The sequence below is a fragment of the Sus scrofa genome, chromosome 10, assembly GCF_000003025.6.
Source record: "Sus scrofa isolate TJ Tabasco breed Duroc chromosome 10, Sscrofa11.1, whole genome shotgun sequence".
Classification (NCBI taxonomy): domain Eukaryota; kingdom Metazoa; phylum Chordata; class Mammalia; order Artiodactyla; family Suidae; genus Sus; species Sus scrofa.
In genome coordinates, this window is record NC_010452.4 from 20,179,634 (window position 1) to 20,195,965 (window position 16,332).

The 16,332-nt window shown below is 46.4% G+C and overlaps 1 protein-coding gene across 1 annotated transcript in view; it reads left to right on the forward strand.

The window, feature by feature from the left end:
• Positions 1-16,332, forward strand: part of CRB1 (crumbs 1, cell polarity complex component) — a 195,294-nt gene that overhangs the window by 42,388 nt on the left and 136,574 nt on the right. The window lies entirely within an intron of this gene.

Sequence of the window (16,332 nt, forward strand, 5' to 3'; positions counted from 1 at the left end):
CCAGGGATTGAACCTCATGAATACTAGTTGGGTTTGTAACTAGTCGAGTGACAACAGGAATCCCTCACTGTTGTCATTTTCAATGGAGTCCTACATCATGTAAAGCATAGATTCAGTCTAGAATTGGACTCTTTGGGACCTAGCCTTCGGTCAGGGCAGTCTAAGTTCCCCCATCAGAGCAGCATCCCTTCATCCCTGCTAACGTGGACCCTCTCCTGCCACCGCAGCCCCACGGGAGGCAGGTCACAAGAAGGACACACGTAGGTGGGTTTCTAGTGCTGATGGGTGATGAACAGACTAAGGATAGCAAGGCTGCTGGAGCAGGGTGGATGTGAGTGATAAAGAAGCCACTGGAAATCCTGTGAAATCAGATTGTTATGATCATTATACAACTACATATGTGATAAATTCATTTGAGTAATAAAAAAAAATGGAAAAAAAAAAGAAGCCACTGGTTGAATCTCTTGGAAGTGGCCAATAATAGTCCCTCATGTCTAGTCACAAATATTCTGTTGATGTTGACTTAATTACACAGGAACGAGTAGCTCGTTTGTTACAAGGCTACATGCTGTTCATTATCCTCAGTCTCCAGCCCCCCCCACCCCCCACTCTCCTGAGTCAGCTGCCCCCTTAGCTTAGCTCTTCAGGAAGACCACCTTTCCATTACTGTGGACCTTCCACCTTGTGGGTGGGGACTTTGTTTTCTCATATTCCTCCTTCCAGCTTCTGTTCACCACAGTCCCTGGCTTCCTAACCCCTAGCTCTGTGCCATGACTCTCACGTCAATGCCTCTTTCCCTTAGCCTTGCCATTTTGCAGCCTCTGAGGGTATTTGGCTTTCACCTTGCCTTCTCTCACCCTTTCTCATTTCTTCCTTTTTTTTTTTTTCCTCATCTTTTGTCTTTTTAGGGCTGCATCCAATGGCATATGGAGGTTCCCAGGGTAGGGGTCTAATTGAAGCTACAGCTGCCAGCCTATGCCACAGCCACAGTGACACCAGATCCGAGCCACGTCTGTGACCTACACCACAGCTCATGGCAATGCCGGATCCTTAACCCACTGAGCGAGGCCAGGGATCGAACCTGCAACCTCATGGTTGCTGGTCGGATTTGCTTCTGCTGCGCCACGACCGGGAACTCCCCTTTCTCACTTCGTAGTCTGGTCATTCCTTTTCCAAGTATGCTAGCAATATAATTCTTTAAAAATACTCCCCTTCGCAATTTGTACCAGAGCCCTCCAGGATCCTTTTGCTAATGTTATACGTTCTGGAAATAACTCTTTTGCCAAGGAGGCATGATCCTAGTGGCTCTGACATAAAAATTGCTCCCTCTCTCTTGACGTTCATCTACAACTAATCTTCAGAATCTGCTGTTTTGGCATCCGGGAGGTCTCCCAACTTGAGCTCATCCACTCTGTCACCAGTGCCTTGTCTCTGGCCATCATAGCTCTGGTGGGAAGCACTGTATGGCCTCCCAACTCTTTCCAGCCTCTGCCTTCTCCAAGTGGTTCTGATCTTTCCAAACACACCTGGCGGTGCCATTCCCTTCTGAAGGGCCTCGAGAGCTCCCCACTACATGGAGAACAGTTTTAACCTCTCACTAGAAGCCCTCCCTGATCTGTCCCTTAAGGGTTGGTCTTATCTCCGCCACCACTCCATCGAAGCCTCTCCTGCAGTCATCGTCACCCTTCCCTCCAGCAGCTTCCCTCCCTCCGGAAGGCCCTTCCTTGATTCGCAATGTCCACTCTGTGAAGTTCTCTGCTTTCAGTCCTTAGTTCAGATGCCACCCAGCTGAAGAAGTAGTTCTGACTTACTAGTAGCTGAAATAATCCTTTTAAACAATTGTGGTCATTATGATTATTTATTACTTCCGTAGTAGTTTGCACCTCTGTTAAAGAACTTTCTGGGAGTTCCCACTGTGGCTCAGTGGGTTAAGAACCTGGCATAGTGTCCGTAAGGATGACATCACGTCCTGGCCTCACTCAGTGCGTTCAGGATCCAGCATTACCATGAGCTGTGGTGTAGGTTGCGGAATCGGCTTGGATCAGATCCAGTGTTGCCAATGGCTGTGGCGTCAGCCAGCAGCTACAGCTCAGATTCGACTTCTAGCCTGGAAACTTCTATATGCTGCAGGTGTGGTCCTCCAAAGAAGAAAAGAAGAAGAGGAGGAAGAGTACCAGCACAGTGTGGCTTAATAAACTCTTACTGAATTGTTCTAATTTTTCTAAATTCTTCCCTATGTGTGTGGGCACCTTTCCTAGGAATGAAACGGGTATAAATCGATAGTAAAATAGATTTCACTTTCTCTATTACTTTATGCATAATTTATGATTGTGGAATGCCTGTGTCAAGCGGAAAATTATTTTACTGAATGCCTTTTAATGACCAATACCATGCTAAAAGTTATGGGGCATAATAAAGGAGCTTGTAACGCAGTACTGCTATGCGGAAAAACCCCTTGTTGCTCTGCCAGACGATTGTGTATTCTATTAATGCAGTTACAGCAGTTGCATTTCAGTTTGAAATGTTTTTTTTTTTTTTTTTTTTTTGTCTTTTGTCTCTTTTGTTGTTGTTGTTGTTGTTGTTGCTATTTCTTGGGCCGCTCCCGCGGCATATGGAGGTTCCCAGGCTAGGGGTCCAATCGGAGCTGTAGCCACCGGCCTACGCCAGAGCCACAGCAACGCGGGATCCGAGCCGCGTCTGCAACCTACGCCACAGCTCACGGCAACGCCGGATCGTTAACCCACTGAGCAAGGGCAGGGACCGAACCCGCAACCTCATGGTTCCTAGTCGGATTCGTTAACCACTGCGCCACGACGGGAACTCCCAGTCTTATTAATTTTGGAATAAAAGTTAGAAGTAAATTTTTGTGGTGCTAGCTGGGGGATGCTCTTGTTTAAAATGGTCCCACTTAAAAGCCATTATGTTTGTTTGTTTATTTGTTTATTTATTTATTTTTGTCTTTTTAGGGCCGAGCCCATAGCACATGGAAGCTCCCAGGCGAGGGGTCGGATCAGAGCTGTAGTCGCCGGCCTACCCCACAGCCACAGCAACACCAGATCTGAGCTGTGTCTGTGACCTACACCACAGCTCACGGCAGTGCCAGATCCTTAACCCACTGAGCGAGGCCAGGGATGGAACCCACATCCTCATGGATCCCAGTTGGGTTTGTTAACCACTGAGCCACAAAGGGAACTCAAAAAACAAACAAACAAAAAAACCCCGCTATTGTTTATTAAGATAATATCTTCTATTTTCTGCTACTAGTACAATATTGTGAGTGGTGACTAAAAGGGAAAGATGTGAGGCCAAATGCTTCAGTCATTTCAACTACAGTGTTCAGACATAGTCTTAGAATTGCGAAAACACAGCCTGAAAACTTAGGTTTTACAGTGTCTGCTTTTGCTTTTACATCTTAGTTTCATTGCCTTGTAATGAATCCTCTAAGTGGCAAAATATAGGCATAAAAATGTCAAGGCTATACCCTAAGTGTGAAGTGTAATAAAACCCCATCACAAGGCCTTTCTCCGTACAATCAGTTAAATTATGCTGAGGCTCCATCATAACCCTGCTGGGCCTGATAAGAGTCACTATCTTTTCTCACTGTAACCTGTGAGGTCCAGAGGGAAGGCACTTCCCCTGCCCAGACTCTGATGTAAGAGTGTCGTTCCCTGTTTGAATAGGTTGTTATTTCGTTTTCCAAGAAATCAACTACATTTTGCTCTCAGCTTTTCGGGTGACATCTGGGCTGCTTGCCGGCAAACAGAATTTAAATGAAAGAAGGCGGGAAGAACCAGAATGAGCTGGTTAGGCTTGTTCAGATGGAGCGGTGTGGTTTGGGTGTGATCCCCAGTCCGGTCCCCTCCACGAGCGAAAGAGCCCACGTCTGGGATCTCATCAGTGGTTCTCAGCCCGGAGACACATTAGCAGTTCCCTAGGGCTCTCGTCTGCCCTCAGACAGCCACAGCCAACCAAGGATTCCCAGGCACAGCCAGGCGAGGGGCCAGAAATTAAGTTTATGTGAACTTAGTTTGCTTTCTTGTGTTGTGCCATCCTTTAGATCCACAGGAGGCTCGTTTTTTTAATTTTGTTTTGTTTTGTTTTTCTGGGCTGTTCCATGGTTACCAGTGTTCATGGCAGCTCAGGCCAATTAATGAGAAACTGAAAGACGGTCTAGAGAATTGGGGCAAAAGCCAGAGTTGAGAAGCAAAGGAAAAGACACAGTCAGCACGGATGCACGGAGGCCCAGGCTCGCCTGGCCCTGCTGATGCGTCCTGGAAACTGTATCACAGCCACCCAGCGGATGTCAGTGATCACAAAGCACCTGGCTTAGAGGAGAAGCCTGCCTTCCTCTGAGCAGCAAGCCAGAAAACAAAATAAATTTTAAAAGGGAGATAGGAGAGGAAGGAGGGGTGGCACTCAGAGAGGGTTCCCCCGTGGAATCCTCCCTGCTGTGTCTCCCTTCTACCATCTGGTTCATGGGCTACAGCAACAGGCCCAGAGCATCTCAAGATGCTGGTGGAGGAGTTCCCGTCATGGCTCGGCGGTTATTGAACCGGACTAGTCTCCATGAGGATGTGGGTTCGATCCCTGGCCTTGCTCAGTAGGTTGAAGGTCCGGTGTTGCCATGAGCTGTGGTGTAGGCCGCAGACACAGTTCAGATCCCGCATTGTTGTGGCTATGGTGTAGGCCAGCAGCTGTAGCTCTGATATGACCCCTAGCCTGGGAACTTCCATGTGCCAAGGGTGTGGCCCTAAAAAGAAAAAAAAAAAAAAAAAAAGAATGCTGGTGGAATCTGCCCTGGCTAAGCCCTAACTCCCATTTCAGCTGAAAACAACCGCAGCAAACTTATTTTTATTGAAAAGACTATTAGCTCTGAGCATGGGACTGCTTTTAGGTCAAGCATTTGCAATGGATCTTTCTGTAATTGAGGTCTTCCTTAAAATTAGCCTGATTGACTAATGAACATTTTTCATGTTTAAATGCCTGCAATGTGAGAAAAATAGAGTGATAGGAGGCAGGAGAAAGGCCAGCAGGATGTATAATGAAGCAAAACAGTATAGGAAAGTATCTTATTTCTTCTGTCAAATAGATCTTTGATAAAAAATGATCTTTTGGGAAATAAGAAAAAAACACTATTAAATTTACCTAGCAATTGTAAGATGCATCTCTATTTCAGAAACAAAAACAAAGACAAAATTCACTTTGTATTTAAGAACATGTCTATGGAGACAAGTTAGAAAGGCATTGCCGGAGCAGGTGTTAGACCTTAGGGCCCTGGCTGGAAGGGGGCCTCTAGGCATATATTGTAGGTAAGGGAAGAGTAGGTGTAGGGACACTAAGACCAAGACTCTCTGACATTTGGCAAAGCCAGAGTCATTCCACGCTTATTTTACCCACGAAAAACGTGAAATCTCTAATATGAAATTGAGAAAGCATTCAAAGCTCAACTGCCATTTCCGGCTTAATAAACTCAAAACCTCTGTGGTGGTTCTCAAACTTTTAGCATGTGGCAGACTCACCTGGAGAGCTTATTAAAGTATAGTTTCTGATTTAGTAGATCTGAGATGGGGTCAAAAACATGCGTTTATAATAGGTTTCCATGGGGTACTGATGCTGCTGGTTTGGGACCGTTTTCCATATATATATGGTACTTTTTACTAGAAGTGGTTCCAGATAAATGATATGGGGGAAAAGATAAATATTTGTTGAATTCATTTAGTCATTAATTTAGTGAACAAGAACACACATACCACATGTGTATATATATTGATTCCCTGGAGTGTGTTAGGCATTATTTTATTTCTGTAAATATAAGAAAAAAAGTAACGAAAAATTCCCCTGGAGTTCCTGTCATGGCTCAGTGGTAACATAACCCGACTAGTATCCATGAGGATGCAGGTTCGATCCCTGACCTCACTCAGTGGGTTACGGATCCAGCGTTGCCATGAGCTGTGTGGTGTAGTCGCAGATGCGGCTCGGATCCCTTGTTGCTGTGGATGTGGCTGTGGCGCAGGCTGGCAGCTATAGCTCTGACTGGACCCCTAGCCTGGGAACTTCCATACGCCATGAGTACGGCCCCAGAAAGAAAACAAAATTCTCCTTACATTCAAGAGGGATGAGATAGACATGTATAAAATAAGTAATAGGTAGGTAAGATATCTAGGATAGATAGTGATGAATTCAGTGGGAAAAAAATAAAAGAATTAGAGGAGTTCCCTTGTGGCGCAGTGGGCTACCAGGGCATAGGTTCAGTCCCTGGCACGGGAACTTCCACATGCCACAGGCATGGCCAAAGAGACAGGGAAAGAGAGAGAGAGAGGGAATTAGGGATGGACCTTTAGGTAGAATTGTTACCAAACACAAGTCTGTATGCCCTGGCAAGGCCAAACAATACTGAAATGTGAGAGTTTGGAGCAGAGAAAGATTTATTGCAGGTCTATGCAAGGAGATGGGTGGCCCGAGCCCTGAAAAGCCTGAACTCCCTGAAGGCTTTCAGCAAAGCCCTTTTAAAGGCAAGGTGAGGGAGGGGCATGGTTAGTTGTTGCAAATTTCTGGGTGTGGGATCCTTTGTTCTCGCAGCTGTCCACATAGGTCAGGTCACAGTCAAGTCATGAAATCATTCTCTGTTCAGGTCAGCTCATGGCCCAGCCCTCCTATGTATGTCAAGGTGTAGGCAGCATCCTATTACAAAAGATGCAGAGCATGACTAAGCCCAGAGTAAAGTTAAAATAAAAGGAACGGATCCACTACGGAGTCAGATTTGTTCTATTACAAATTACAGAATGACCACTGAAGGGGACACGAGACTGAAGTTCTCGGTAGGTGAGAAATGTCTTATGGAATAGCACCCCTGGCAGAGGAATAGCAGATGCAAAGGCCCTGAGGCAAAGAGTCCCTGGGATATTCCAGAGGCTGAATTGAGGTCGTTATGACCACAGGGGAGTGAACAAGGAGGAGACATATAGGATCAGACCCCTGGGGCTTGTAGGCCATCATAAGGACTTTGGCTTTTCCTCCAAGTCAGATGGGAAGTTCTTGAAAAGTTGGGGCTTTTGTTGTTGTTAAAGTGTAGTTGATTTACAGTGTTTCATTAGGTCCATGTGTACTCTTTTTCAGATTCTGTCCCCTTACAGGTAATTATAAGATATTGAATACAGTTCCCTGTGCCCTGCAGTAGGTCCTTGTTGTTTATGCATTTTATATATAGTCGGTGTATATGTTAATCCAAACTGATGGGATGGTGTGGAGCAGAAGACTGAAATGATTTGACCTGCGTTTTAACAGAATCACTCTGCTCGTGAAGGCTGAGGATAGGGTAGAAAAGGAGAGGTTAGGATAGAAGGAGGGTGCTTAAAGGAGATTCATTCAATAATTCAAGTAAAAGGATGGTTATTTGAGAGGAGCGCATGAAGGAGAAGCATCACATTGTCACATCAACACCTTTTTCTCCCTTCAAATTCAGGATAGAAATGAACACTGAAGGATCCTGGCTCATGCGAAAGAAAGGAGAGGGAGCAGCCCTGGCCTGCTCTCTCCTGCCCTCTGCTGGGAAGCCCAGGTTATTCCGCACAGGTCTCTCCAGAATATTCCTGGCAACAGTGTGGCCTCCCTGAGTCTTGTAGACGGACCATGCTCTCATGCAGGGCCTTTCACGTCCGTACCTGAAACTTACCAGCTCCTCTGCATCACAGGATGGTTTCTCATTTAAAATGTTCCTCTTGGACCGGCCTTTTGGATAGTTTTTCCTTTTCTCTGAGCTGGATCTCCAGTAGTCCTCACCCATTTTATTTCCCCATCTATTTTTTTTTTTTTTTTATGTCTTTTTAGGTCCTCACCTGCGGCCTATGGAGGTTCCCAGGCTAGGGGTCGAATCAGAGCTGTAGTCGTCTGCCCACGCCAGAACCACAGCAACGCCGGATCCGAGCCACATCTGCGACCTACACCACAGCTCACGGCAACGCGGGATCCTTAACCCACTGAGCAAGGCCAGGGATTGAACCTGAAACCTCACGGTTCCTAGTCGGATTCGTTTCCGACGCGCCAGGACGGGAACTCCTCCCCATCCAGTTTTAGTTTGGTTTTAGATGAGAGGGTTCAGTGTCTATGCCATCTTTGTCTCGGGGAGGCCTGCAGCTCTCTGGGTTCATGGATTCTCTCGTCCCCACGCCCACGTAGGGTGAGCAGTGCTCGGCCTCCGAGAAGAGTCAGGAAGTGTGTCAGCTCATTCTAACTCAGAGAAACTCCTTAAAGTCCCAGCAGGTTTTTTGTTTTACTTTGTTTTTCTTTTTAGGGCCACAGGGCAGCATAGGGAAGTTCCCAGGCTAGGGGTCAAATCTGAGCTATAGCCACAGCCACAACAACACGGGATCTTAACCGTGTCAGCGACCTACACCACAGCTCTTGCCAACACTGGATCCTTAATCTACTGAGCGAGGTCAGGATCAAACCCGCATCCTCATGGATCCTGGTCGGGTTGTTACTGCTGAGCCACAACGGGACCTCCTCGCAGCAGGTGTTACATTTCTATTTCTACAGGCCCGCAGCCTGCGTGCCCGGTGCCCACTGCCCGTTGCCCCATTCCAGATGGAGTTCCGCACAGGGGAGAAGCGGACTCAACCTTCCACGTTTATCTTAACTCTGTAGTTTCCAAGGAAACGGTACAGCAAGAAGACAGACACTGAGTTCCCAATTCTGCATCAGCCCAGGTGGTCTGCTGAACCTCCACACAGCTAAGCATATCAGCATCATGCTGGGCATAGTGCTGCCGTCTCATAACCATCCAGGGAACACGGTGAAGAGTGAACGACTCATGAAGAATGAGTCCTCACATGTCCTGCTTCTGAGAGGGAGCTGACACTGCCCTTCTGCAGGCATTTATCAAAGGCATAATTTGAATTTTAGTCAATGTAGAGGTTCAACCTGGCTTGCTTGATGGTCTGTCTTTTCTAAATGTATTATTATTATTATTACTATTTTGCTTTTTAGGGCCTCACCCATAGCATATGGAGGTTCCCAGGCCAGGGGTCCAATAGGAGCTACAGCTGCAGGTCTACACCACAGACATAGCAACACAAGATCCAAGCTGCATCTGTGACCTATACCATAGCTCATGGCAAAGCCGGATCCTTAACCCACTGAGCAAGGCCAGGGATGGAACGGGTGACTTCATGGTTACTAGTCGGATTTGTTTCCGCTGCCCCACAATAGGAACACCTCTGAGTGTATTTTTGATCAACTAAATCAGTTTGAATCAAATAGCTAATTTAATGTGAATCAAATGAAAATAATGTGGAAAAAACGGAAGTACCATATATTATAAAATATAAGCTTATTTCATGAGAAATAATATCATTATTATTACTGTTATTATTGAGAGCTTTTTAGTGAAAGTATATTCCTGATTACAAAATTGACATAAAACTTTTGATGAATTTTTGGGTGTTGTCATATAAAGGCAATTAAATACTTGTTCAGGCCTTTGCTCAAGGCTAGAGCCATCTGAAATAGTTTCGTGAAGAAATTCGGCTTCTGCCTTTTGACAAATGTTTGCTGAGTGAGCGCACAAAATAACAAATGCTATTTGCTCAGCTGATATTTGATATTTATCACATCCTTGCAAGGCACTGGACACTGTGCCTGCGCTTGGGGACCCAGAGATGATGAAGACAGCATTTATCCCTGACAAAAAAACTCACAGCTTATTCAGGGAGGAGGCATGTAAACAAAAATTACAGTCTCTCTCTGAACAGAGGGATGAAGAAGCAGCAAGAAAGATGCTGCTCAGAGTCAGGAAGCGCTCCAGAGAAAAAGCAGTCCAGGAAGCAGAGTGAAAATGCACCACTTCCAGGGTGTAGAGCTGCAACTGCATTCATTATTCTTTTTGAAAGAATAGCAATGAGCGGAACTGCAAGGGGGAAAGGCTGCTGATATGTTTAAGAAAGGGATGAAGTCTCTCCCCTCTCGTGGTGTTTGCTCTGAGGATCGGCTGGTGGTTAACTCGTTGTGTTCTATCCTAAACCCCCTTCTCTCCGACTCCTCCCCCTTCTCTCCCTCCTCCCAGCCGTCAGCTGGGTGTGCAGGTCTGAGTGAGCAGGGGATTTGATCACACATATCAGCAACATGTAATATTGTGAGTGTAATGGAAAGAAACAGGAGACAGGGGTTCCAGAGCCAGCTTTGATGTTCTCTGGCGGTTGGGTACCGATAAGGGACAATAGTTCTGAGTCTCTGTTTCCTCAATCGAATGTATAAACATAATAATATCCCCTAACCTCAGGGTCATGGTGAGAATGAAATGATTTAATGTAAGTTTTTTCACAAGCTATTGGTCTATGCGTATGTTGGTTGTCACTATTTTTTTTTTTTTTTTTGTCTTTTTGCTATTTCTTGGGCCGCTCCCGCGGCATATGGAGATTCCCAGGCTAGGGGTCTAATCGGTGCTGTAGCCACTGGCCTACACCACAGCCACAGCAACGCGGGATCCGAGCCGCATCTGCAACCTACACCACAGCTCACGGCAACGCCGGATCCTTAACCCACTGAGCAAGGGCAGGGATCGAACCCGCAACCTCATGGTTCCTAGTCGGATTCGTTAACCACTGCGCCACGATGGGAACTCCGGTTGTCACTATTTTAATATCTTCAATATTGCTGCTAATAATACCAATGCTGTTTACATGTTTACCAATATTTTATACTGGTATCATTTTCTAATACTTGAATGGCTTTCTTTTTGAATATATTAGAACCATACTCAGGAATGGATTTACTGAGGTCATGCTCTGTACCCTGTTTATGAGCTTAAACTGGAATATTATGATATCTAGGCAAGAATTTAATTTCTGAAACTGCCATGTCATAAAATAAGTGATTTAAGAATTTATTAATGTTGTAACATTTCAAATACTCAGGAATAACAATTATCCTAATGAAGAGAGATGAAAGAAAGGTATTTGTTATGATTAAAAGATTATAATTACAGAAGTATGAAATGTATAATATTGATATATTTAAAATATAAACTGTGATCATTGCAATTTTCCTATAGTTTTACCAAGAAACATACAAAATTAAGTGATATAAACCATTCACAAAAGTGGTGTGTTTTTCAAACACAGCATCCTGGAGACCCTGAAATAGGTTATTCCAAGTTAAACTTGGTATATATTTTCTTTTTTTCTTTTTCGAGCCACTCCCGCGGCATATGGAAGTTCCCAGGGGTCAAATTGGAACTGCATCTGCCCGTCTACACCATAGCCACAGCAACACAGGATCCAAGTCACATCTGCGACCTACGCCACAGCTCACAGCAACACCGGATTCCCTAACCCACTGAGCGAGGCCAGGGGTGAAACCCACATCCTCATGGATCCCAGCTGGATTTGTTTCCGCTGCGCCACAGCAGGAATTCCCATAAACTTGGTATATATTTTCTTATTTTCACACATTAAAAAATATATGTACACACATTAAAATATAGGCAGTAGATTGAGGAAGTCTTGTCTGTTGACTTAGAGAAATAATATTTTAAAATCAAATAATATCTTTGGACCTGTCATGGCATTTAAGATGGGAAGAAAGTGGGAGAAAATATGGCCCTAGAAGAGGAACTAAGGATGAGTTGGTTAGAGTCGGGGGAGGCAGCAGGCAGGAGAAGGAAGCTGTTTCCCCAGCAGGCAGGCACTCCAGGAAAGATCCTGCAGCACAGGGAAGAAGAAGGCACGCCCCAGCCCCACTGCCCATCCCGAATATAACTTTGACTCTCCCTGAAAGCAACTCAGAGACACCAGAAAGAATTAGACAGCTATAACAGCAAAGTAATGAAATTAGTTAAATAAGTAAAATAGTGTGTATTGTATAAGAATATCTCTTGTGGTTAAGGGTAGCCAGTGGCCTGGAAGAGTTCAAGGTCATGAAGACACAGGCATCTGCCTAATTCCAAGCCCTGACCTACTCAGAGGAGTACCTTGAAGGCTCATGCAAGAAGCTGGGTGGTCCATGCCCCCCAAACCCCTTGAAGGGTTTCAGCAAAGCAAAGCATTTAATTAATTAATTAATTAATTAATTTTTATTTTTTGCTTTTTAGGGCTGCACCCGCAGCATAAGGGGGGTTCCCAGGCTTGGGGTCTAATGGGAGCTACAGCTGCTGGTCTACACCACAGCCACAGCAACACCAGATCTGAGCTGCGTCTGTGACCTACACCACAGCTCAGGGCAGGCCAGGGAATCGAACCTGCAACCTCATGGTTCCTAGTCGGATTGGTTTCCGTTGTGCCACAACAGGATCTCCTACAGCATTTTTAAAGGCGAGGTAATAGAGGGTGTGGCTGGTTGTTGCAAACTTCTTGGTGCCAGAATCCAGGTAGGTCAGGTCACAATGTTCCTGTAACCCTCCAACAAGACAAATGTTATTCTCTGTTCTGCAAGTGTTTATCTCTATATGAATGGAAAAGTGTTACACCCTTAAAGGTCAGAGCCTTCAGAATGGACTCTCTTGTATGTTTCAAGCCATAGGCAACATTCTTAACTCAAAGCAAAAGCAACAGAACACAAAGGTTAGGGTAAAAGAAACAGATCCAGTATGGAGGCAGACTTGTTCTTTCCTCTCACAAGGATAGGTATGTGGAGGGCTCAGGCAGGGGCAGCATGGTTCTGGGTAGCCAAGGATCTGGACAGGACACGTTAGGGAGAGGCCGGGCCACCAGATCAGACCCTTGGGGGACTGAGGCATCTGCGATTCCAAACCATTACCCACCCCAAAAGCCTCATTCCCCCTGAAGACACATCTAGCCAGAGCTCTCCCTTGCTAAGGTGGGCGGGTCTGGCTAGTGCCTTCTGTATTTGGAGACGTCTGGGGGCCATAGTGTCTGGAGGAGCCCCAGGTCCCTATGAGGCAGCAAGTCCACCTGGGGACTGACCATCACCCATTTGTAGCTGTTGTCCCTCAAAGCGATTTCAGGGGGAAGGTGGGGAGTGTTCCCTCTACCCTGTGGGGATCCGCAGGCCTGGGGGGGCCCCCCTGCCTGCCTCAGGTCGGCTGCAGTGTGCATTGCACATGGTGAGCAGTGTGGTCCAGGGAGTCTGGGGTCTGGAACCAGTCCTGAATCTTCAGAGGGATGGTCACTAGAACAGGCTCTTGTGGGGAACGACAGGCCCTATTCCCAGCAGTGCCCAGTCCCCCTGGAGCCACACCTGGAGGGGACTCTCCACCTTGCCTTGGCCAGCGGGGTGGGCTGCCTGGGGAGGGTCCCTCCCATGGGGACACTGGGAGCCCTGGCCCCTGGGTGGGGAGAGGGTGGGACCATGGAGCAGAGTCTGGTAGGAATAACAAAGTGTTACTAATACATAACAATAATAATAAATAATGTGTTATAAATAGCATTTAGAATAATAAATGAAAGTACTTAATTTCATATTTCACAGGATTAAATTCATCATTGATGATTACATTGATTTCATATACACTAAGAAAAATTCTGCAACTAAAATATACCAGGTTCAAGACACAGTTGATTATAAAGTCCATGATAGTTTCTAACAACAACAAAAAAAAATGTGGAGTTCCCGTGGTGGCGCAGTGGTTAACGAATCCGACTAGGAACCATGAGGTTGCGGGTTCGATCCCTGGCCTTGCTCAGTGGGTTGATGATCCGGCATTGCCGTGAGCTGTGGTGCAGGTTGCAGACTCGGCTTGGATCCCGCGTTGCTGTGGCTGTGGTGTAGGCTGGTGGCTACGCTCCGATTAGACCCCTAGCCTGGGAATCTCCATATACCACGGGAGCGGCCCAAGAAATAGCAAAAAGACAAAAGAAAAAAAAAAAAAGTGAGGGGGGAATGGAACAGTCTTGGAATTGAGGAAACTTAGTTGTCCTTCAGAGGTGAGTCCTAGGCTTGTAAATTCTGGCTTCAATGAATGCTTTTAAAAAGGTGTTCTCTTACTTCTTGGTATCCTTAGAAAAAGTGTGTCTAAATGCACAAACCAGAACTCTTATTGGGTAAAAATCCAAAGATGTTTCCACCAAAAATAAAAATCCCAAGCTTTAATCTGTTATAGCATCTTGCTAATCATTATTATACTTGCTGGTTACTATTAATCGGAGCAGCAAGTCTCACAGCCTCTTTGCATTGCTCTAGGATGTTCAGAGATGACAGCTATCATGTGCAGAAGGCACCGTGAATCTCTAGCTGTAAGGGCGACCTGTGCTACTGTCCCTCTCTGCACTGATCCTGGGTCCAGATTTGCTCTGATAACTGCTGGAACTGTTACATCATACGTCATTCCTTAGAGAACTCAGAAATAGCACATAGCATTCTTATTCAAAGGGAAATGGTTGTGCAGAGGCCTGTGAAATGTCTTGGGTGGACTCTGAAATGTAGGATGATAACCCAAAGCTAGAGTAGAATTATTTCCCACGCGTGGGCTCTGCAGATAATGAGAGAGGTGTTCAGAGTGGTGGCCCATCGGTGCCACACGGCATGTGTCCTGCACTCTCTTGCCACTGTGCTAAGTGATAACAGCATCAGTGAGAGACCTGATCCTGGCTGATTACCTGCCATGTACTTTATCTGGTGGCACAGGACGTTAACCTTTTTTTTTGGTCTTTTTTTTTTGCCTTTTCTAGTGCCACTTCCCGAGGCATATGGAGGTTCCCAGGCTAGGGGTCGAATCGGAGCTGTAGCCAGCGGCCTACACCAGAGCCACAGCAACGCAGGATCTGAGCCTTGTCTGCAGCCTATACCACAGCTCACAGCGACGCTGGATCCTTAACCCACTGAGCAAGGCCAGGGGTTGAACCCGAAACCTCTTGGTTCCTAGTCAGATTCGTTAACCACTGCGCCACAACGGGGACTCCCAGGACGTTAACCTTGACCACTCATTGCTGACAGATGCATGTTGAAGTGCAAAATCTCTAACTGCTGATCAGAACAGTGTGGGGTGCAATCGTTCGTAAACAATGTTTTGTTTCAGACATTGGCCAAAGCCATGACACTGACTTTATGGCTTTTGACTTGGAGGGGGCCCAGGCTTGTGGAAGGCTTGAGAAGCTCCATCCTGGCAGGCCAGATGGCTTCCAGGAGAGACGGTGGGTTAGTCCACAGCGGGGACTTGACGCTTCATTCTCAGTTTATTGACTGTAGCCTGTGTCCCAGAATATGTGCTAAATGCTTCCGATCTCGGCATTAAAGGGCAAAGACTTTGATCTCAACAAGCTAGCGATTTCGTAAATAAAGTTGACAAATCACGAATTGCTGTAAAATATAATATATACTTTTATACCACAGTGGCATGGCACTTAAGGCAGGTATAAGTGGTTCCGTACCGTTTCCAGGATTATGTGATACTGGAGCTCAGCCTTGGAGAACTACCTGGAATCAGCTAGGGGGAGTCAGGAGTGAGGAGTGGGCTTTGCAATCAGGGAGAGCAGCTATGTGCAGCTTGGGTGGGGGGGGGGCAGCATGGTCCTGGGGAGAGAGGATCTGGTCAGGACACGTTAGGGAGAGGCCAAACCACCAGATCAGGCCCCTGAGAGACGAAGCTGAAAGACCATCCTTGTAGGTGGCACTGACATTGTCCACATTTTCTAGAAGTTTCTATAGCGTACCGATTAACTGCTCTTTCCTGAAGACAAGGGGAAACTGTTGTAAAGATGCACAGAGACAGTGGTAAAATCAGATTTGTATTTTATCCACACCACTCGCAGAAAAGTAGAGAGTGATTTGAGGAGAGAAGCCAGTGGCCATCAGACCAGATGAGAGACGGTGAGGGTCTGAATAAGTTTGCAGCGATAGCCATGGTACCTTAGATCCATTTCTAAGGGAGAGGTGACAGGATTTGATGACTAATTAGGATGTGGGAAATAAATCTGGCTTGGTGACCTGGATGATAACCCCATTCACTGGCAGGGGTGGGCGTGGGGATCAGAGAGGGTGGATGGAGGAGAGAGTTTTCCTTTGGGATCGTAGATTAATGCCTGAGAGATGGGTGGAGGAGACATCCTGTAGCTCTCTGGACTCAGAGGGGCTTGCCTAGGTGTTCCTGTGCCGCTCAGTGGGTTACAAACCCAGCTAGTGTCCATGAGGACCCCAGTTCAGTCCCTGGCCTCGATCTGTGGGTTAGGGATCCGACGTGGCCATGAGCTGTGGTGTAGGTTGCACACATGGCTTGGATCCCGCATTGCTGGGGATGTGGCATAGATCGTGGGCTGTAGCTCCGATTCGACCCCTAGTCTGGGAACTTCCATATGCTGCAGGTGCAGCCCTAAAAAGCAAAAAGAAGAAGGGCTCGCCTGGCATTACAGATGCTCCTGTGAGCTTCTGTGAAAGTGTCCGGGG